Below are 24178 nucleotides of genomic sequence, written 5' to 3' on the forward strand. Positions count from 1 at the left end.
TAAAGTCGCGGCACGACTTGAACCACTTTTTGCTTCCACCTTGAACATATGAATTGAGCCCCTAATTTGGCTTCAAACTTTCTGTTATGCTCCCGGGGCGGTGAGACGAATTTAATTGTGCCAAGCAACCAATATTTCATTCTACACTTCTTGGCCTTCGGATGAGGTATGTAATTCTGTCTCTCTGGCACGACGAATTCAAGAATGTAAGCACCCCGTGCCTCATCCATTGGCTCCTCCAAAGGCTCAGATGACTCGATTTTTATGCCATCATCCAAATACAATATTGAAAAATGTATAGAATGAGGACCAATACACCCTAACTCTAGAATTGTAGTACTCTTTACATTCTCATATTTACATGCACAAGAGTCTTCAAATATAATATTATCTATTTCCTCACATGGCTCTAGTGTATTTTTCTCAACATGGGCATCATCAATAAAAATATGCTCGAAAGATTGGCTCTCCACTTTTAGCTCCTCAATTTGGCGTAGAAGCTCCTTTTCAGCTTCACACAACTCATTACTATTTTGTTGGGCGTTAGATGCATCAACCTTTGCATTCAATTGAGCCTCTAAGTCGTGAATAATAGTGCCAAATTTATCGATCTCATGTCCCAGTTCAGCTCTTCCTTTTATAAAGTTTCTCATCTCATTTGTAATTTCCTCACGTTGAGCCTCATATATTTTCAATTTTTCAGCTTGTTCCACTAGCTAAGTTTGGCTCAAAATCTCCTCTTTTTCAAAATTTTTCTCTTGTTGGAACTCACTCTCTTCATTCAATTCTTCCATATTGGACTTTATTTTTGTGATTGCTGCCTTCATTCTTTTCATATCTTTTTTGCGTTCATCCTGTTGCTCTTCTACTTTTCTCAAAATATCCCTAATATATGCATCATGTTCAATATCATGCACTTCATTGCTCCTATCAAACTCATAAACACTGTTAGAAACATCATAATAAGGGCACATAGAAGGATGAAAAGAATTAGAACAACTATCCCAATGATCATCTTGACCACCACACATATTATAAATATTCCACTCAAAAGATTGAATAGATAAAAAGTAAATGTCTAATCTAGAAAAATAGCTAATTCTAAGTCCCCGGAAACAGCGCCAAAAATTTATTGCGGCCAAACGAACACGCAAGTATACGCGGCCGTCAAATAATAAAGTGATAAGATAGAGTGCCAAACTCACGAGGACTTGTTATCAACTATTAACTAGATCACACTATCCTAATTATCTGAATAAAGATTAAACCCAAAAGTAGTGATGCTAAAGTAATTAAACTAAAAAGAAAATAACTAATGAACTTTAAGCCGAGTAAGAGCAGATTTTTATATTATTAATGTGCTGAAAACGATCTAGGGTTATGGGCTATCTAACATTCCTATTATATTCTTCAATTGAATTGACTAACTAATTTATCAAGTTTATTAGATAACATGGTTAATATTGCTCATAAGAATCTGTCGACTTCTTACTCGCTTATTCAAGCTAACCTAACGCCTTGTGATGACCCGATAGGTCATCTTATGTTTTAAAATCTAATTCTGTGATCCGAAGCCTTAAAAATATCATTTTACCCTCCTCGATTTGCTTGCACAGTCCAGACGTATTTCTGGAAAGCTTTTGTATTAAAAACTGTGAAAAATATGAAATTTAGCTTTGAAAACTATTTGAGTTGACTTTGGTCAATGTTTTAAGCAAACAGATCTGGATTCGTGTTTTGACGGTCCCGGTGGGTCCGTATCATGATTTGGGACTTGGGCGTATGCCCGAAATTAAATTCGAAAGTCCCTAACCCGAGATATCGGACTTTATTGAAATTTGAAAGCTAAAGGCTTAATGAATTTGAAATGTTTGACCCATAGTTGACTTTTCGGATATCGGATCGGTATTTTAGTTCCGGAATCCGGTATAGGTCCAATACCATATTTATGACTTGTCTGTCAAATTTGGTGAGAAACGGAGTTGATTTGACGTAATTCAGACATTCAGTTATAAAAATAGAAGTTCCAAAGTTTTTCTAAAAATTTCATTTGATTTGGTGTTCAATTCGTAGTTCTAGGTGTTATTTTGGCGATTTGATCTCGCGAACAAGTTTGTATGATATTTTAGGACTTGTGTACATGTCTGGTTTGGAGCTTCGAGGGCTCGGGTGAGTTTCGGATAGGCTACGGAGTGAAAATAGGATTTAGAACATTGCTGGTATTTCCAGTTCTGGTGTCGGCCTCTGGCATCGCATTTGCGACCTCTGAGGGGTTCGCATTTGCGAGCTACTCACCGCAAATGTGAAGAGTATCTGGGCCACCTTATGTTCGCATTTGCGATACAAAGTTTGCATTTGCGATGGGGAGCTGGGAGAGGGATTCTTCGCATTTGCAATCACTGGGTCGCATTTGCGATCAAGCAAGAGTTCACACCTCTGCTTGCTGAACAAAATATGACTTAGATGGGATTTTTCCCATTTTTACAAACCCTCAATTAGAACTCGGTTTAGGGGCGATTTTAAAGGAGTTTTTCATGATTTCGAACTGGGTAAGTGTTCTTTATCATATAGTGATTATATTTCATAAATCTAAGTCTATATTCATCATTTATTTGGGAGTTAGATGGAAGAAATTGAAATTTTTATAAAACTTTCCAAAAACAAAAATTTAAGATTTGAAGGTTCATTTGACATCGAAATTTGATAATTGTTATATGATTGGACTCATCTCGGAACGGGTGTTCGGATTTCATAAGTTTTTCTGAGATTCGAGACATGGGCCCCACTGATAATTTTTGAGATGAATTTCGGATTTTAATCCGGAAAATTAGTAAATTCATATGAAATTAATTCCTACGATTTGTATTGAGTATATTAAATTATTTATGACTAGATTTGAGGATTTCGGGCACGAATACGCGAGGCAAAGGTTTATTAGATTCTTGAATTTGGTTGCAAAGTGAGGTAAGTGTCGTGGTTAACCTTGACTTGAGGGAGTAGGACTTATTTGTCTATTTGCTACGTGATTTAATGTGCGGGTACAACGTATATATATGAGGTGAAGAGTACTTATGCGTTGTGGTTGAGTCAAACCATGCGGGTAGAATTTATTTATTATGAATAATTGCCTATTTAATTAAGATATTCCTGGTTAAGTTTATTATTGATTATTTGATCATTATTCGTGAAATTTTTATTCATTTAATTTTTTTTTAATATTTTGGAAGGTGAAGTCGGTATTCTGGTATTGAATTGATTGATAAGTGTATATCCTCGCATTTAAATACTCTCCCAAATTTATATTATTATTTTCATGGTAAGAAAGAGTGCAAAAGCACGAAAGGTGATGCCGTTCCATTTTTATTATTTATAATATCATTGTCATGGTAAGGAAAAGTGTAAAAGCACGAAGGGTGTTGCCGTGCCATTTGTGAGTGTAAAAGCATGAAGGGTGATGCCATGTCATTTTCAGAAAGTGTAAAAGCACGAAGGGTGATGCCGTGGCAAAAGAGAGTTAAAGCATGAAGGGTGATGTCGTGCCAATTATTATTATTTAATTATCAGTTTATGAGAGGAATGAGAGTAAAAGTACGAAGGGTGGTGCCGTGCCATTTTCATATCATCAGTTGCTCATTTTGTTGTTGAGGAATTATTTGGCTGCTAAGTGATAATTCTCCTGCTCAAATTATTATATCAACCCCCTTCGCATGTTCCCTCCCAAATTTATAAAGTGTTATTTATTGTTTTATTGTTGCTTCGTATTTGTATATACTTGTGCATGTTGTTTACGTACGTGTCCTGTCATAGCCTCGTCACTACTTCGTTGAGGTTAGGCTCGACACTTACGGAGTACATGGGGTCGGTTGTACTCATACTACACTGTGCACTTCTTGTGCAGATTTTGGAATTGGTCCTAGTAGTGTACCATTGACGTGCTCGGATTCAGCTACTCAGAGGAGACTTGAGGTATAACTGCACAGCGTTCGCAGTTCTGAAGTCCCATTCTATTTTATCTCAGTTGTGTATTGTCTTTCAAACAGTTTGAATTTTATTCACACCTTTATTTGTATTATTCTAGTAGCTCGTGCACTTGTGACACCAGATTCGGGGATGTATTTTAATAATTCGGTATTTATGGTCTTCCGCACTTTATTTCAGTAATTGACTTCTATTTAATTAAATTTGCTTTAAAATAGTTAAGATTATTTTATCGTTGGCTTGCCTAGCAAGTGGAATGTTAGGCGCCATCACAATCCTGAAGGTGAGAATTTCGTGTCGTGATAGTTGGTATCAGAGCACTAGGTTACTTAGGTCTCACGAGTCATGAGAAAGCTTAGTAGAGTCTAAAGGATCGGTACAGAGACGTTTGTACTTATCTTTCAGAGGCTATGAAGTTTAGGAACAATATCACTTCTTTCTTAATCTGTCGTGCGATCTTATTCTATCATTGATGATTGAACCATTCTATTCTTATTATCTCGGAGATGGTGAGAACATATAATACATCTACTGATAGACAGGGACCAGAGCCCCCGGTGGCAACTATGACTTGGGGTAGAGGTCGAGGCCGAGGTCGTGCTAGAGGCCGAGGCAGAGGCAGAGGCAGAGGTAGAGCTCAGTCTAGAGCTTGAAAAGTAGCACCTGTCGTAGAACCTCAGGTGGATCTTCAGGAGGAGGTTATAGTTCAGACTTTACCAGTTGGACCAGTTCAGGTCCCAAAAGGATTCATAGCTACTCCAGTGCTTCAGGACGCCCTAGTCCGTTTGGTGAGCCCTATGGAGGGCGTGGCCCAGAATGGTACGTTTCTAGTGGCACCAGCCGTCTCACAGGCTGGGGGAGGAGCACAAATTCCCACTACTCCCGCTCCGGTGCAGATGTCTCCCCAGTATCAGGCTCGAGCAGCCCCACCAGTTGGGGTAGTTCAGCCAGTTATTGCGGCAAAGGCCGGTGATAGGGCCGCCATGTCTTCTGAGGCCTTATTGAGACTGGATAAATTTACTAAGCTCTTTTCAGTTCACTTCAGTGGTATATCTTCTGAGGACCCACATGATTAGCTTGACCGCTGCCATGAGGTGCTGCGGAATATGGGTATAGTTGAGACCAATTGGGTCGATTTTGCAGTATTTTAGATAACGGGTTCCGCTAAGAGGTGGTGGAGAGATTTTATGTTGACCAGACCAGCGAAGTCTCCTACACTGACTTGGGATCAGTTCTCATGGCTATTTCTAGAGAAGTTCCTCCCTATCACATTGAGAGAGGATTTTCGCAGGTAGTTTGAGCATCTCCAGCAGGGCAGTATGACTGTTACTCAGTACGAGACCTGTTTTGTGGATCTAGCCTGTCATGCTCTCCTTTTACTTCCTTCCGAGAGAGAGAGAGAGTGAGGACGTTTATTGAGGGACTTACTCACCCTATTAGGCTTCAGATGGCCAAGGAGACCGGAAGTGAGATTTCTTTTCAAGCGGCTGCTAATGTTGCTAGGAGGATTGAGATGGTTCTTGCACAGGAGAGAGGGCAGGGTCTGATAAGAGGCCTCGTCAGTTCGATGGGTTCAGTGGTGCCTCGTCTGGAGGAAGGGGTAATTTTGGTAGGGGTCATCCTCCCAGGCCGTTTCATTCAGCGCTCCAGGCATCCTATGGTGCACCACCATCTCCTATCAGTGCACCTCCGATCCAGAGTTTTCAGGGTGGTTACTCAGGTCGATAGGGATAATTTCAGGGTCAGCAATCACAGAGCCGAGGTCCTGTTATACTTGTTGTGATCTGAGGAACATTGCTAGATTCTCCCCCAGGTCTTAGGCAGCATGCAGTGGCAGGGTTTTCGTGCTATGATTCCAGCATCGGTTGCTTCGCCGCCTGCTCAGCCAGCTAGAGGTAGGGGTCAGATAGCTAGAGGTGGAGGTCAGACCATTATAAGTGGAGGTCAGGCCATTAGAGGTGGAGGCCAGCCAGTTAGAGGCCGTCCCAGGGACGTAGTTTAGAGTGGTAGGGCCCAACCCCGATTTTATGCTTTTCCCGCTAGGCCTGAGGCCGAGTCATCCGATGCCATGATTACAGGTATTGTTCGAGTTTGCCATAGAGATGTTTCAGTTCTATTTGATCCAGGATCTACTTATTCCTATGTGTCCTCTTATTTTGCTTCATATCTGGTGATGCCTCGTGATTCTCTGAGTGCTCCTCTCTGTATGTCCACTCAAATAAGAGATTCTATTCGTGGTAGATCATGTCTATTGTTCGTATGTGGTTACTATTGGGACTCTTGAGACTAGTGTGGATCTTCTACTTTTTGATATGGTAGATTTTGATGTCATCTTGGGTATGGATTAGCTGTCACCTTATCGTGCTATATTGGATTGTCATGCCAAGATGGTGACCCTACCCATGCCGGGGTTACCTCGATTAGAGTGGAAAGAAACTCCTGGTCATTCTACCATCAGGGTTATTTCTTATATGAAGGCTTGACATATAGTCGAGAAAAGGTGTCTATCCTATTTGGCTTATATTCGCAATCCCAGTGTGGATGTTCCTTCTATGGACTTAGTACCAGTTGTTCGTGAATTTCCAGAAGTATTTCCTGCAGATTTGCCGGGGATGCCACCCGACAGAGATATTGACTTCTGTATTGATTTAGCTCCGGGCACTCAGCCCATTTCTATCCCACCATACCATATGGCCTCACCGGAGTTGAAAGAATTTAAGGAGCAATTACAAGACTTGCTTAATCAGGGATTCATTAGACCTAGTGTCTCACCCTAGGGTGCACTAGTATTATTTGTAAAGAAGAAAGATGATTCTATGCGGATGTGTATAGATTATCTGCAGTTGAATAAGGCCACTATCAAAAACAAATATCCGTTGCCAAGAATTGATGACTTATTCGATCAGCTTCAAGGTGCCAAGGTATTTGCGAAGATCAATTTGAGGTCTGGTTACCATCAGTTGAAGATTAGGACATCCGATGTCCCTAAGACAACTTTTCGGACTCGGTATGGGCATTACGAATTCCTAGTGATATCATTTGGGCTTACAAATGCCCCAACAACATTTATGAATTTGATGAATCGAGTGTTCAAGCCTTATTTGGATTCCTTTGTGGTTGTGTTCATTGATGATATCTTGATTTAATGCAACAGTCGAGAGGAGCATGAGCAACATCTTCAGAGTGTGCTTCAGACTTTGAAAAATAATCAGTTATACGCCAAATTTTCAAAATGTAAATTTTGGTTAGACTCAATTGCCTTTTTAGGGCATATTGTATCGGCAGAAGGTATAAAGGTGGATCCTAAGAAGATTGAGGCTGTTCACAATTGGCCTAGACCTACTTCAGTTACAGAGATTCAGAGTTTTCTGGGTTTGGCAGGTTATTATCGTCGGTTCGTAGAGGGGTTTTTATCTATAGCAAGCCCATTGACCAGATTGACCCAGAAGGGTGCCCCGTTCAGATGGTCAGACGAGTGTGAGGCGAGCTTTTAGAAGCTCAAGACTGCTTTGACTATAGCGCCGGTGTTGATGTTGCCCATATGTTCAGGATCTTATACAGTATATTGTGATGCGTCCCGTATAGGGCTCGGTGCGGTATTGATGGAGGAGGTCAGGGTGATTGCATATACATCGCGGCAGTTGAAGGTTCACGAGAAGAATTACCCTATCCATGACTTAGAGTTGGCAGCCATTGTTCATGCGCTGAAGATTTGGAGGCACTATCTTTACGGCGTGTCGTGTAAGGTTTTCACGGATCATCAGAGCCTTCAGTATTTGTTCAAGCAAAAGGATCTCAATTTGAGGCAGAGGAGGTGGTTGGAGCTAATGAAACACTATGATATCACTATTTTGTACCACCCTGGGAAGGCCAATATGGTGGCCGACGCCTTGAGTAGAAAGGCAATGAGTATGGGCAGCCTTGCATTCATTTCAGTAGGTGAGAGGCCGCTTGCATCAGATGTTCAGGCTTTAGCCAACCAGTTTGTGAGGTTGGATATTTCAGAGCCCAACCGTGTTCTAGCTTGTACAATTGCTTGGTCTTCTTTGTTTGAGCGCATCAGATTTTGGCAGTATGATGACCCTCATTTGTTGGTCCTTAGGGACACAGTGCAGCACGGTGGTGCCAAGCAGGTTACTGCTGGAGATGACAGAGTTTTGAGGATGCGGCATCGTGTTTGTGTACCTAATGTGGATGGACTTCGTGAGTTGATTCTAGAGGAGGCCCACAATTCCCGGTATTCTATTTATCCGGGCACCGCCAAGATGTATTAGGACTTGCGGCAGCATTATTGGTGGAGAAGGATAAAGAAGGATATAGTTGCATATGTAGCTCGGTGTCTAAATTGTCAGCAAGTAAAGTATGAGCATCAGAGACCTGGTGGTTTGCTTCAGAAGATAGAGATTCCTGAGTGGAAGTGGGAGCGTATCACTATGGATTTCATTGTTGGACTCCCACGGACTCAGAGGAAGTTCGATGCAGTTTGGGTCATTGTGGATAGGCTGACCAAGTCAGTGCATTTCATTCCTGTGGCAGTTACCTATTCTTCAGAGCAGTTGGCAGAGATTTACATCCGCGAGATTGTAAGCAGTTCACCTCGCACTTCTGGAGGGCAGTACAGTGCGAGTTAGGCACGCAGGTTGAGTTGACAACAACATTTCATCCTCAGACGGACGGACAATCCGAGCGCACTATTCAGGTATTGGAGGATATGCTCCGCGCTTGTGTTATAGACTTCGGAGGTTCGTGGGATCCGTTCTTGCCGCTTGCGGAGTTTGCCTACAACAACAGCTATCAGTCGAGCATCCAGATGGCTCCCTATGAGGCATTATATGGTAGACGGTATCGATCGCCGGTTGGATGGTTTGAGCCGGGGGAGGCTCGGTTATTGGGTACAGATTTGATGCAGGATGCCTTGGATAAGGTCAAGATTATTCAGGATAGACTTTGCACAGCTCAGTCCAGGCAAAAGAGTTATGCCGACTGTAGAGTTTGTGATGTTGCATTCATGGTCGGAGCGCGGGTGTTACTCCGGGTATCACCCATGAAGGGTGTGATGAGGTTTGGAAAGAAGGGCAAGTTGAGCCCTAGGTACATCGAACCTTTTGAGATTCTTCAGAGAGTGGGTGAGGTAGTTTACAAGCTTGCGTTGCCACCCAATTTATCATCAGTTCATCCGGTATTCCATGTGTCCATGCTCCATAAGTATCATGCCGATCCGTACCACGTGTTAGATTTCAGCTCTGTCCAGTTGGACAAGGATTTGACCTATGAGGAGGAGCCGGTGGCTATTCTAGCCCGACAGGTTCGTTAGTTGAGATCGAAGAGTTATCCTTCAGTTCGAGTACAGTGGAGAGGTCAGCCCGTCGAGGCAGCTACTTGGGAGTCCGAGTCGGTCATGCGGAGTAGATATCCCGAACTTTTCACCGGTTCAGGTACTTTTCTATGTCCGTTCGAGGACGAATGGTTGTTTTAGAGGTGAAGAATGTGATGACCCGATAGGTCATCTTATGTTTTAAAACCTAATTCTGTGATTCGAAGCTTTAAAAATCTCATTTTTACCCTTCTCGATTTGTGTGCGCAGTCCGGGCGTGTTTCCGGAAAGCTTTTATGTTAAAAACTGTGAAAAATATAAAATTTTGCTTTGAAAACTATTGGAGTTAACTTTGGACAACGTTTTGAGAAAACGGACCTCGATTCATATTTTAACGGTCTTGATGGGTCCGTATCGTGATTTGGGACTTGGGCGTATGTCCGGAATCGAATTCGGAAGTCCGTAACCCGAGATATCGGACTTTGTTGAAATCCAAAATCTTAAGGCTTGATAAATTTGAAATGTTTGACCGATAGTTGACTTTTTGGATATCGGGTCTGTATTTTTTTTTCGGAACTCAGTATAGGTCCAATACCATATTTATGACATGTTTGTCAAATTTGATGAGAAACAGAGTTCATTTGACGTAATTCGGACGTTCGGTTGTAAAAATAGAAGTTCCAAAGTTTTCTTCAAAATTTCATTTCATTTGGTGTTCAATTCGTAGTTCTAGGTATTAATTTGGTAATGTGATCGCGCGAACAAGTTTGTATGATATTTTAGGACTTGTGTACATGTTTGGTTTGGAGCCCCGAGGGATCGGGTAAGTTTCGGATAGGCTACGGAGTGAAAATAGGACTTAGAACATTGCTGGTATTTCCAGTTCTGGTGCAGGACTCTGGTATCGCATTTGCGATACCAGGCATCACATTTGCGACCTCTGAGGGGTTCGCATTTGCGAGCTACTCATCGCAAATGCGACGAGTAGCTGGGCCACCTTATGTTCGCATTTGCGATAGGGAACTGGGAGGGGGATTCTTCGCATTTGCGATCACTGGGTCGCATTTGGGATCAAGCCAGAGTTCGCATTTGCGAAGAAAGCAGAGGTGTGATGATTCTCGCATTTGCGATGAATTATTCACATTTGCGGGGCTCGCATTTGCGAATCCCAGGTCGCAAATGCGACATCTGTACCTGAACAAAATATGACTTATATGGGATTTTCCCCATTTTTTCACAAACCCTCAATTAGAACTCGGTTTAGGGGCGATTTCAAAGGAGTTTTTCACGATTTCGAACTGGGTAAGTGTTCTTTATCATATAGTGTTTATACTTCATAAATCTAAGTCTATATTCATCATTTATTTCGGAGTTAGATGGAAGAAATTGGAATTTTTGTAAAACTTTCCAAAAATAAAAATTTAAGATTTGAAGGTCCATTTGATATCGGAATTTGATAATTTTTGTATAGTTGGACTCGTCTCGGAAGGGGTGTTTGGATTTCGTAAGTTTTTTCAAGATTCGAGATGTGGGCCCCACTGATAATTTTTGAGATGAATTTCGGATTTTAATCCGGAAAATTAGTAAATTCATATGAAATTAATTTCTATAATTTGTATTGAGTATATTGAATTGTTTATGACTAGATTTTAGGATTTTGGATGCGAATACGCGAGACAAAGGTTTATTGTATTCTTGAATTTGGTTGCAAAGTGAGATAAGTGTCGTGGTTAGCCTTGACTTGAGGGAGTATGACTTATTTGTCTATTTGCTACGTGATTTAATGTGCGGGTACAATGTATATGTGAGGTGACGAGTACTTATGTGTTGTGGTTGAGTCAAAGCATGCGGGTGAAATTTGTTTATTGTGAATAATTGCCTATTTAATTAAGATATTCCTGCTTAAGTTTATTATTGATTATTTGATCATTATTCGTGAAATTTGTATTCATTTAATTATTGTTGAATATTTTGGAAGGTGAAGTCGGTATTCTGGTATTGAATTGATTGATAAGTGTATATTCCCGCATTTAAATACTCTTTCAAATTTATATTATTATTTTCATGGTAAGGAAGAGTGTAAAAGCACAAAGGGTGATGCCGTACCATTTTTATTATTTATAATATCATTGTCATGGTAAGGAAGAGTGTAAAAGCACGAAGGGTGTTGCCGTGTCATTTGTGAGTATAAAAGCACGAAGGGTGATGCCGTATCATTTTCAGAGAGTGTAAAAGCACGAAGGGTGATGTCGTGCCAAAAGAGTGTTAAAGCACGAAGGGTGATACCGTGTCAATTATTATTATTTAATTATCAGTTTATGAGAGGAATGAGAGTAAAAGCACGAATGGTGGTGCCGTGTCATTTTCATGTCATCAGTTGCTCATTTTGTTGTTGAGGAATTATTTGGCTGCTAAGTGATAATTCTCCTGCTGAAATTATTATTTCAACCCCCTTGACATGTTCCCTCCCAAATTTATAAAGTGTTATTTATTATTTTATTGTTGCTTCGTATTTATATATACTTGTACAGGTTGTTTCCGTACGTGTCCTGTCATAGCCTCGTCATTACTTCGTCGAGGTTAGGCTCGACACTTATGGAGTACATGGGGTCGGTTGTACTCATACTACACTCTGCACTTCTTGTGCAGATTTGGAGTTAGTCCCAGTAGCGTACCATAGACGTGCTCGGATTCAGCTACTCAGAGTAGACTTGAGGTATAATTGCACAGTGTTCGCAGTTCTGAAGTCCCCTTCTATTTTATCTCAGTTGTGTATTATCTTTCAAACAGTTTGAATTTTATTCAAACCTTTATTTGTATTATTCTAGTAGCTCGTGCACTTATGACACCAGATTCGGGGATGTATTTTGATAATTCGGTATTTATGATCTTCCGCACTTTGTTTCAGTAATTGACTTTTATTTAATTAAATTTTCTTAAAAATAGTTAAGATTATTTTAACGTTGGCTTGCCTAGCAAGTGGAATGTTAGGCGCCATCACGATCCTGAAGGTGGGAATTCGGGTCGTGACACGCCTATATGTATATGGAATTAGAACTAAAATGAACGCATTTATAATTCATTTAAATCAATCAAGCAAAAGCAATTAGGTATATGTCTATCCTAACCGCGAATCCATTCCCCGATACCCAGGTTCAAAAACTTGCTCTACTTAATCCTATATGCAATCAAGAATTTCCACTTTCGAGTTCAATTCTAGATTCGTAGATAGTATTCAATTGGTGATAAAGCAATTAAATAATTAAGTACAAGATTAAATGACTAAACCAATATGATAAATCAAGATAGCAAAATCGATATCTGAATGACAATAGTCATAAAAGAACTACAACCCTAGAACGTGAAATTTAGCTCCACATAGACATGGCAGCCAAACAATAAATCATACAAAGAAATATAAAAATTACTAAGTTTGGTGGAAGAAAATATAAAACCCGGCCTCCACGGCGGCTTTGTGCTCTCCCTTCGCCAAAAGTTCCTCTTAAATAACCAAGTCCCGGGAGAAATAGGACAAGTCCCCACTTCGAGCAGTAACGTTTCATGTTCAAAGTACGAATTTCTTGATTCTTTTTGTTTGAATTCTATCTCTCTCTTTTTTTGTCTTTCATTTGGGGGGGGGGGAACAAATACCAAAGGGTGTCCCCCTTTGTCTTTTTTTTTTATTTTTTTCCTTTTTTTTCTTCCGCGTTTTATTCAATTTTATTCCAATTTTTTTTTTTATTTTCACACCGTTTTATTCCTTCACAATTAAAATATAATATTAAACATAAAGTTATATAATTAATAATCAAAAAATGATTAAAAGTACTAGAATATGAGGAAACAATGGTTAAATATACATATTTTTTAGCCGAATATCAATTATCTATAAATTAAATAACAAAAGGACCAAGTTGTTCAATCTAACTATTTTCTTAACAGAAGTCGGGTTAACTGTTGATTAGTATTAGGTGTCCCATTCGACCAATTGTTTCCTCATGTTCCAATTGTCTCTTCTTCTTACAGATTTATATATATATATATATATATATATATATATATATATATATATAAAAAACCCAGTTTCAGATGCAATCTAATATGTTCAGATTTACATAAGCCTTAATATAATTGAGTTGTGTGGATAAAAAATATTGTGGATTACTGTTGTCCTGTACTAGGATCAGGATTTTAATTCTGTTCCCTTGAAGACCTGTTTGGCTAAAATTCCACCGTGAAAAGTAGACCTATTTGTGATGAAGATAAATGGGCTTCACGAGACAAGAGACAATTTTGTTTTTTGAAACGAACGATCATTGCTAGGTTAAAACAATTGAGTTATTTGCTCATCCCCTCATTACTGTGACCTTGTGTATGGTAAGTCCCAATTCTCTATACCATTGTTGCTTAGTTTATGAATTTATGTTAATTTGCATAATAGAGATTAGAGTGTGTCCATAGTTTATACAACTCATTATTTGTTTTCTTCTTTCTTTATCATCTTTGTTGACTCTTTAACTTTTCTGCTTTCGTTACTTTCTTCTCGGATTATTGCAGCTTCAACCAATACCCAAAGAAGTTGTTAGCATTCGATTCTTGATTGTGCCCCGATATTGCTGCACCTGAAAAAGGGGGACCTACCCAAAGTAGGTGCTGAAATGATAGACTTAAGAAGGCATTGGACTCAGACCCATGGTAGATTTTCTTTTCTACCTTATTGGGCCTTTGTATAATTGAGCCACGTTTCCTTTCTCTTATATTGGAAACTGGCCCGTGTCCGGATTTATTGATTATTGGACTACACTGTATATATTAATAGATTGATTGAAGTCTATTGAGGGTAATGGATCATTTTCTCCTCTTTCTATTTACCCGATGGTCTCGAAGCTTCTCTCTAACACAGAATAGAACCTAGGGTTTTCTCCGATCCATTCACACAAATTCAATCACTTCTCACAAGTTAACATGGTATCAGAGCAATGATTCCTGACGTACTCGAGGAGCTACTTCATCCTATCGGTTCAAATTTCTCAATCTATGATGTTTTTGGTTGTATTCGACGAGAACTGTTTCATGATTTTCAAGAAATTTTGGGTGTTTTCCGGGGTCATTTGAGGTTAGCTTCATCATTTTCTTATTTTAACTCAGCAAGGCTCTACTCATTCGAGCATTGTGAAGGAGATACAGTACTATCTGTTCATGCCTCAGTGTATAGGTTTTGTGACCTAATTGAACAATTTGTGTGATTTTAGCTCAAATATTTCTCTGTACTATTCTTGTTGTAGTATTGATTCTCAAAATTTGCCCTTATTTGTTGATCCAAACCATGGGTACAGAATCGCCCTCTTCCTCTCCTATCCTTCAATCATCTCCTATGCTTATTGACCCTTCACATCCTCTCTATGTGCATCCATTCGATAATCTTGGTGTTCTGTTAGTGTCAGTCCCCTTTACAGGGGCTGAATACACTTCATGGAGAAAAAATATTCTAATTGCCTTGTCTGCTAAGAATAAATCTGGGTTGATTAATTGTAGAATTCCACAACCCCGGCCTAGTTCTCCTCTTTATGATTACTGGGTTAGATATAATGACATGGTCTTTGCTTGTCTAAGCAATTCCCTATCCAAAGACATTGCAGACAATGTTTTACACTGTGATACTGCTAGGGACCTATGGAGGGATATAGAAGAAAGGTATGGATAGTCTAGTGCTAGTAGGTATTATCAAATACAAAGATAAATTGCAGGGGTATCTAAGGGTTCCTCTGATATTGCTAGCTACTACACCAGACTTAGGAAACTCTCGGATGAGTTAAAAACTGCTGCATTTGACCCAGCATGCACTTGTGGGGCTGAGCCACAATGCAGTGATGGTCAAAAGCTTATTCATTTCCTCACAGAGTTGAATAAAACCTACTCAAATGCTAGGAGTAATATCCTTATGATGTATCCTGTCCCAACCCTGGGTAAAGCATACTCCATTCCCCTTCATGATGAGAGTCAAAGGGAAATTCAGCCATCTGGTGGTCCATTTCTCTCAGAGTCAACTTCTTTTTCTGTGAAATCTACACCTGCCCCTGCTCAGTTCACCAATGGTCCTAAATCCTTCTCTCAGAAAGTCAATTTTGACATCAAAAGGATAGGTCTTGTGTGCAAATACCGTAAAAAGCCTACCATTTTGTTGACAAATGTTACAAACTTCATGGGTTCCCAAGTGACTTCAAATTCACAAAGGGTAAGAAGTCTGTTGCTTGTGCTCAAATTGATATTTCTACATCAGAGGATCAGCAGTGTTCTGAGAATATCACCAACAATCCTATCCATGGGTTCAGCAAGGAACAATATCAACACCTCATGAGCTTATTTCAACAGTTTCACATCTCCCCTTCTCAAGATTCAACTGGCAACACCACTGCAATGGCTGCTTGTGCAGGTGTGGTCTGTAGTCTTGCTGTTTACTCTCTTACTTTATGTTGTGTATCACAATTAAAAGTCAACACCTGGATTCTAGATTCAGGTTCAACCAACCACATGACACCTAATAAACACCTATTACACAACATCTAGTTTTTGCCTTTTTCTTATCTTGTTACACTTCCAAATGGTTATAAGGTCAAAGTTCATTGCACTAGTTCTTTACAACTATGTGATGATTTGATTTTATCAAAAGTCCTCTTAGTCCCTTCCTTTAAATTAAATTTAATCTTTGTGCCTCAACTGGTTGATCAACTTAGTTGCACAGCTTTCTTCACCAAAATTTTCTGTCATTTACAGGTCCCTTCTTTGAGGAGGCCATTAGAAATTGGTAGAGCAGCAAATTGACTTTATGTCATTGATTTTGCTGTTACTCTACCAACCTACATCATCTTTACAAAGTACCACAAATAAAAGATCAGTTAGTTTACCACTGTCTACTCCTTCTGTAAATAACATTTCGAATAAGACATCAGTTTCTTTGTGTGATTATAGTGCTTGCATTTTTACTTGAAATCCTGATTGCTCTATTAATAAAACTAATCTTTTCTGGCATGAAAGACTAGGACATATGCCCTTTCATAGAATGCAATCTATTGAATTCTTATCTGGTAAGTTGTCTTCTAAACAATCCTTTATTTGTCTTGTGTGCCCTTCAGCTAGACAACAGAGACTGCCTTTTCTGGATAGTTCTATCAAATCCACTAAACATTTTTAATTAGTACACATTGACTTATGTGGTCCTTATCATACTAGAATATATAATGGTTTTAGATATTTTTTAACCATTTTAGATGACTTTTCAAGGATAACTTGGACACACTTGCTTTCTTGTTAAAGTAATGATTTTGATCTCATTAAGGCTTTTGTTCTGATGATCAAAATTCATTTTATTCTTCCTGTACAAACTATTAGATCAGACAATGCCTTTGAGCTTGGTTCTAGCACTAAGGCTTCATCTTTCTTTGCTGAATATGGTATTTTACACCAAACTACTAGATCCCATACTTCTCAACAAAATTGTGTAGTTGAGAGGAAGTATAAACATCTTCTGAAAACTTCTAGAGCATTACTTATGGGGTCCTTATCATACTAGAATATATAATAGTTTTAGATATTTTTTAACCATTGTAGATGACTTTTCAAGGGTGACTTGGACCACATTGCTTTCTTGTAAAAGTAATGCTTTTGATCTCATTAATGCTTTTGTTCTGATGGTCAAAATTTATTTTAACCTTCCTGTACAAACTATTAGATAAGTCAATGCCTTTGAGCTTGGTTCTAGAACTAAGGCTTCATCTTTCTTTGCTGAATATGGTATTCTTCATCAAACTACCATTTCCCATACTCCTCAACAAAATGGTATAGTTGAGAGGAAGCATAAACATCTTCTGGAAACTTCTAGAGCATTACTATTTCAATCCAAGCTTCCAATTAAGTATTGGGGTGACTGTGTACTCACAACTACCTATCCCATTAATAGGTTTCCTTCCACTACCCTCCAACATCTCTCTCCTTACCAAAAACTACATGGGCTCCCTCCTACTTATGCTCATTTAAGAACCTTTGGTTGTTTATATTTTGCAACTATACCAAACGTGAAGAGAGATAAGTTTTAGCCAAGAGCATGTCCTGCTCTTTTTCTGGGGTACCCTTTAGGAAAGAAAGGCTACAAGATAGTAAGTCTAGCTAATCATTCCATTTCTACTCTAGGGATGTGGTTTTTCATGAACACATTTTTCCTTACCATTCTTCCTTATCTTCTTCTGGCTTCCCAATCACTTCTGATCCTTTTGTGGATTCTCAAACTTTTCCTTGTTCACCTGCTTCCTCAGTACTACCCCATTCTCCTTCTGTTCCTCCTCCTCCACCTATTCATTCCTCTCACTCCCCCAGTCAGTCCTCTTCTCACTCCTTCAGTCAGTCCCCTTCTCATCCTTCTTTTCCTTCACCCATTCCTACTTCACATCATCTTCCTCTTAGGAAGTCCACTAGGGTCTCCCATGCTCCAACCTATCTCAAGAATTATGTTTGTTACTTTGTTCAACACCCTGCCTCTCTACCCTCTGAACCTCAATATTATCAGCAAGCTGCTCCACATCCTGCCTGGCAGGAAGCTATGGAAAAGGAATTCCAAGCCTTAGATACCAACTCCATATGGGACATTGTGCCTCTTCCACCTGGAAAGAAGGTCATCCCCTGTTAATGGGTGTACAAAATCAAACAAAAAACTGATGGTTCCATTAAAAGGTATAAGTCCAGATTAATGATCATGGGTGATTCTCAAAAGGAAGGCATTGATTACTTTGAAATATTCAGACTTATTGTTAAGATCACAACCATCAAATGTCTCCTTACCCTTGCTGTCAAACACAAGTGGAATGTACACCAAATGGATATCAATAATGCCTTCCTTCATGAAGATCCCTTTGAGTTTATGTGTTGAGTCTACCTCTTCTGATCTTCCTTTAGTTTGCAAATTAAAGAAGTCACTCTATGGGCTAAAATAAGCTTCTAGGCAATGGTTTGCAAAGTTTTCAGAGTCTCTTGTTTCAAGGGGCTATTATCCCAATAAGAATGACTCCTCTCTTTTTACCAAGGTGACTCCTACTTCTATTGTTCTGCTTGTTGTATATGTGGATGATCTTCTTTTGGCTGGCAATGATGATGATTGAATGGTAAGCCTGAAATCCTTCCTTGATCATCAATTCAAGATCAAAGACCTTGGGACTGTCTATTATTTTTTGGGTCTTGAGATCTCTAAGGTGGATCAGGGGTTTCTCATCAACCAACAAAAGTACACAAAAGAGCTCTTTTCTGAATTCCACTGTTCAGAGGTTATACCAGCACTCACACCCCTTGATCCTCATGTCAAATTATCTGTTGATTCAGGGAAAGCTCTTTCTGATCCTTCTGTCTATAGAAGATTAATTGGCAAGCTGAATTTTCTCCAACATACCAGGCCTGACATCTTTTATTTAGTGCAACATCTCAGCCAATTTCTTGTGTCTCCTAGAGTGCCCCACATGCTGGCTAGTTTGCATGTTCTCAAATACATCCTCAATAATCCTGCCCAAGGCATCCTGCTGAGTGTTGTTCCTGATTTCTCCTTGAAAGCTTATGCTGATTCTGACGGGGATACTTGCCCATTTCCAGAAGGTCTGTGACTGGCTATTATGTGGTTCTTAGTAATTCCCCTATTTCTTAGAAATCTAAGAAGCAACCTACATTCTCTCTTTCTTCTGCTGAGGCAGAGTATAGAGCCTTGAGGAAGGTTGTTGCTGAGGTGGTTTGGCTTACCAGACTGTTAGCTGACTTGGGCATGTCTATTACTGATCCTGTCCCCATATTTACGATAGTCAGACTGCCCTCCACATTGCCAGAAATCTTATTTTTCATGAAAGAACCAAACATATTGAGGTGAATTATCACTATGTGAGGGATGTGCTTTCTTCTAGGCTTATTGCTCTTGATCATGTCTCTTCTGCCGACTAACTTGTTGATGTTCTGACCAAGGCTTTAACAGGTGTTCCTCACCATAAGCTCTTGTGCAAGCTGGGTGTGCACTCACCCTCCAGCTTGAGGGGGGTGGGGGTGATAGACTTAAGAAGGCATTGGACTCAGACCCAAGATAGGTTTTCTTTTCTACCTTATTGGGCCTTTGTATAATTGGGCCATTTTTCCTTTCTCTTATATTGGGAACTGGCCCATGTCCGGATTTATTGATTATTGGACTACACTGTACATATTAATAGACTGATTGAGGTCTATTGAGGGTAATGGATCATTTTTTCCTCTTTCTATTTACCAGATGGTCTCGAAGCTTCTCTCTAACACAGAATAAAACCTAGGGTTTTCTCCGATCCATTCACACAAATTCAATCACTTCTCACAAGTTAACATGAAAAGAGCATGTTTCTTTTTTTCCCTTTTCCTTTATTACGCTCTAATATCTCTCACATAACATGTATACCAATTCATTCTAAGGTCATAGAGTAGAGAAAAGTGAAATTTAGCATTCTTGCTCAGTTACTCCTTGGATCCTGCCTCAAACTATCAAATCTCTCTTAGTATCATCTATGTATACATTTAGAGGATACAAATGTATTGAAAGTTGTGAGATAGAGTTGAGATTATAAATGATTGATGAGCCTCAATGGAACTTAGGGTCCAGTTACCTCTGAGTATACAGGACAGGATATGTCTAAATAATGAACTTAATCCTTTCATTCATTCTTTTTCCTTCTAATTCTAATTCTAAGATGATTTCTTTGCCGTTCTGTATCTTTTTAGTTTGGAGGAGAGGCCTAGCTAAAAAGAGAAACAGAGAGACACAAGGACATGAGTTCAATCTAAGATGGTTTGATATGACTGATGAAACTGCACCAACACCATGGGGTGACTTGAAAATCTACCAATATAATGGAAAGTACACCGAGCATCGAACAATGGCTGATGTTTTAGACAGTAATGATATAGTAAGATGAAAATTGACCGAGGAATAAGGTTGATGCTAAATTTTAGTATGCACAATTGGATGTTCTGGTTGAGGGCGGACCTCTCTGTGTAAAAGAGAAATAATTTTTGTTTGTGTAATATGTACATTGTAACGCATTTTACAGTCTTGTTATATGATTGTCACTTTCTCTTTTTATTATTTCTTTTCAAAGCTTCAAGGTTGCAGTCGCAAGTTAGGAGAAATTGTTGGAGTGACTTGACCATTACTTTAGACTGTAAATTGTTAGAGCATGAGCAAGATAATCTGGTTATAATCTTTTGTTGCAAATAAATACAACTTTAGACTGCAAATTGTTGGGCCCATGCAAAGCATGAGCAAGATTATCTAGTATATATATATATATATATATATATATATATATATATATATATATATATTAGAAGATGGTGTACGAACACTGCTGAAATAAGTGTTACAAAAGGTTACTTGAGATATACTTTTGTTGGCACGAACACAATACATACACGTGTTTTATACGTGTCACCTCATTCTAGATGTTTCCCTTCCCGAGATTGGTTTGTCCCTCTATTATCTTTTCTTCATCTCTTTGGTGGGGTCCATCTCATTCAAAAGCCAAAAAAATTAGCATGTGCCTAAGGAAAATACTTGGCTGAATTTTTTTGATTTGGCAGCCAACGTTGTTCAATTGTTAACATTGAAGAAAAAGAAGGAAAATTGTGTGCAAATTATCAAATATAGTAGGCTTCAGAGAGTGAGGCTTCGGATATAAAAGGAGAGTTTCGACTCTCATTTCTACACACCAACAAAGAGAAAGAAAGAGTGAGGTTTCACAAACAGGATATAAGAAAATAGTATGTAAGAAAAATAGAGAGTGGACGATATTCTAGTGAGGTGGGAATATCAAAAGAGGGTTATTTTTTTTGAGTGTTGTAGTGGACTTTGAAGTATTTTACTCGGATCTACAAAGTATAAAATTTCTTGCTATAGTGATATCAGTTGCTCCTCTCGGGGCTGTGATTTTTTCCCTTATTCAAAAGGGTTTTCCACGTAAAAATTTTGGTGTCGTTGTCACTCTTTTATTCTTGTTAATTACCGTATATCGATGCTATATTATTATTTCGATTTTATTACCGTAAATATTATTTATGTGGGAGTTTATTCCCAACAACTGGCATCAGAGCACAGGTTCTGCTCGCTCACAGAAGTACTATTCACTATCGGTAGTATAATACTCGGTAAAAAAAATGTCCGGAGTGAAGTACGAGGTAGCAAAATTCAACGGAGATAACAGTTTCTCAACATAGCAAAAAAGGATGAGATATCTGCTCATCCAACAAGGATTACAACAAGAATTGGGATGAGTTGAATGAAAGGGTTGCTAGTGCAATCAGGTTGCACTTATCAGATGATGTGGTAAATAATATCATTGATGAAAATACCGCAAGTGGCATTTGTACAAGGTTGGAAAGCCTATACATGTTCAAAACACTGACAAATAAATGTTACCTAAAGAAGTAGTTATACGCCCTACACATGGGTGAAGGTACGAATTTTTGTTATATTTAAATGTATTTAATGGACTAACCACACAACTCGCCAATCTCGGAGTGAAAGTCGAGGAAAAAGATAAAGCATCTTGCTATTGAACTCTTGCCATCTTTGTACTATAATTTGGCAACAACTATCCTTCACGATAAGACTACCATTGGGTTGAAAGATATCACATCGACTCTTCTACTCAATGAGAAGATAAGAAAGAAGCCTGGAAATTAATGACAGGCTTTCATCACAGAAGGCAGATCCGGAGTTCGAGGGAAGTCTAAGATCCGTAGCTCATGGGAAGTCTAAGAACCGATCCAAATCAAGAGCTAGAAATTGTTACAATTGTGATCAACCAGGTCACTTCAAAAGAAATTGTCCAAATCCAAGGAAGGGCAAAGGTGAAAGCAGTGGCCAGAAAAATGAAGACAACACAACCGTCATGGTGAAAACACAATGATTAATGTTATCCTCTTTATAAATGAGGAAGAGGAATGCATGCACTTGTCAAGTCTAGAGTCGGAATGGGTGGTTGATACAGTAGCATCTTACCATGCCACACCGATAAGAGAATTTTTTTTCAGATATGTAGCAGGTGATTTTGGAACTGTGAGAATGGGTAACACGAGTTACTCAAAGATTGTGGGGATCAGTGACATTAGTATCAAGACAAATGTCGGATGCACATTGGTTCTAAGGGACATGCGGCATGTACCTGATTTGCGGATGAACTTGATCTCGGGAATTGCTTTAGACCGATATGGATACGAGAACTATTTTTCAAATCAAAAGTGAAGACTCACCAAGGGATCATTGGTGATTGCAAAGAGAGTTGCTCGTGGTACGTTGTACAAGACAAATGCAGAGGTGAATTGAACGTGGCACTTGATGAGATTTCTACAGATTTGTGGCACAAAAGAATGGGTCATATGAGCGAGGAGGGATTGCATTTCTTGCAAAAAAATTACTCATTTCTTATGCCAAAGGTACAATGGTAAAACCTTGTGACTACTATTTATTTGGTAAGCAGCATAGTCTCATTTCAGACATCGTCTGAAAGAAAATTGAATATACTTGATTTGGTATATTCTGATGTTTGTGGTCCAATGGAAATTAAATCGATAAGTGGTAACAAATATTTTGTTACTTTTATTCATGATGCTTCACGAAAATTATGAGTTTATATTTTGAAAACCAAAGATCAGGTGTTTCAAGTTTTTCATAAGTTTGATGCTCTGGTGGAAAGAATCTCCGAAGTGACAATGGAGGTGAGTACACTTCAAGGGAATTTGAAGAGTATTGTTCAAGTCATGGGATCAGACATGAAAAGATAGTTCCTGGAATCCCACAGCACAATGGCGTAGCCGAGAGGATGAACCGTACCATAGTTGAGAAGGTGAGAAGCATGCTCAGAATGGGTAAACTGCCTTAGTCATTCTGGGGTGAAGCAGTTCAGATTGCTTGTTACCTGATCAATAGGAGTCCATCATTTATGTTGGCGTTTGACATCACAGAGAGAGTTTGGACCAACAAGGAAGTGTCCTACTCACATCTAAAGGTGTTCGGTTGCAGAGCTTTTGCACATGTACCAAAGGAGCAGAGAACAAAGTTGGATGATAAATCTATTCCCTGCATATTCATCGGATATGGAGATGAAGAGTTCAGGTACATATTGTGGGATCTTGTAAAGAAGAAGGTCATCAGAAGCAGAGATGTAGACTTCCGAGAAAGTGAAGTTGGAACTGTAGATGACTAGTAAGAGAAGACAAAGAATGGTATAATCCCTAACCTTGTTACGATTCCTTCTTCTTCTAACTATCCCACAAGTACAGAAAGTACGACCGACGAGGTTACCGAGCAGGGGGAGCAACCTAATGAGGTTATTGAGCAGGATGAGCAACTTGATGATGGTGTCTAGCAAGTGGAGCACCCCACTCAGGAAGACGAACAACCTCAACCTCTAAGGAGATCAGAAAGGCCAAGGGTAGAGTCATACAGATACCAGTGATGAGTGGGATCCAGGAAGTCTTAAAGAGGTGTTGTCCCATCCAGAAAAGAACCAGTGGATGAAAGCCATGCAAGAAGAGATGAAATCTCTGCAGAAAAATGGCACGTACAAGACCACCCAACTGTAAGTGAGTCTTTAAACTCAAGAAAGATAGAAATGGCAAGCTAGTCAGATACAAAGTTTGATTGGTGGTTAAATGCTTCGAACAGAAGAAAGATATTGATTTTGACAAAATTTTCTAACATGTTGTCAAAATAACTTCTATTTGAACAATTTTGATCTTAGCAGCTAGCCTAGATCTTGAAGTGGAGCAGTTGGATGTGAAAACTGCATTTCTTCATGGAGATTTGGAAGAGGAGATTTATATAGAGCCGCCAGAAGGATT

At 39.2% G+C, this 24178-nt stretch overlaps 1 protein-coding gene across 10 annotated transcripts in view; it reads left to right on the plus strand.

Annotated features, from left to right (window-relative positions):
- LOC104091606 (F-box/kelch-repeat protein At3g06240-like) overlaps positions 1-24178 on the plus strand; it is a 126146-nt gene that overhangs the window by 84311 nt on the left and 17657 nt on the right. For 2 of the 10 annotated variants that reach the window (XR_011414133.1, XR_011414128.1), the window contains exon 2: positions 20060-20418. The exons of 3 other annotated variants lie outside the window; for them this stretch is intronic. The gene's annotated coding sequence lies outside the window, so the exon portion shown is untranslated. 5 more of the 10 variants (XR_011414129.1, XR_011414134.1, XR_011414127.1 and 2 more) reach the window with 5 other exon arrangements.

Source organism: Nicotiana tomentosiformis, chromosome 2 (genome assembly GCF_000390325.3).
Source record: "Nicotiana tomentosiformis chromosome 2, ASM39032v3, whole genome shotgun sequence".
NCBI lineage: Eukaryota > Viridiplantae > Streptophyta > Magnoliopsida > Solanales > Solanaceae > Nicotiana > Nicotiana tomentosiformis.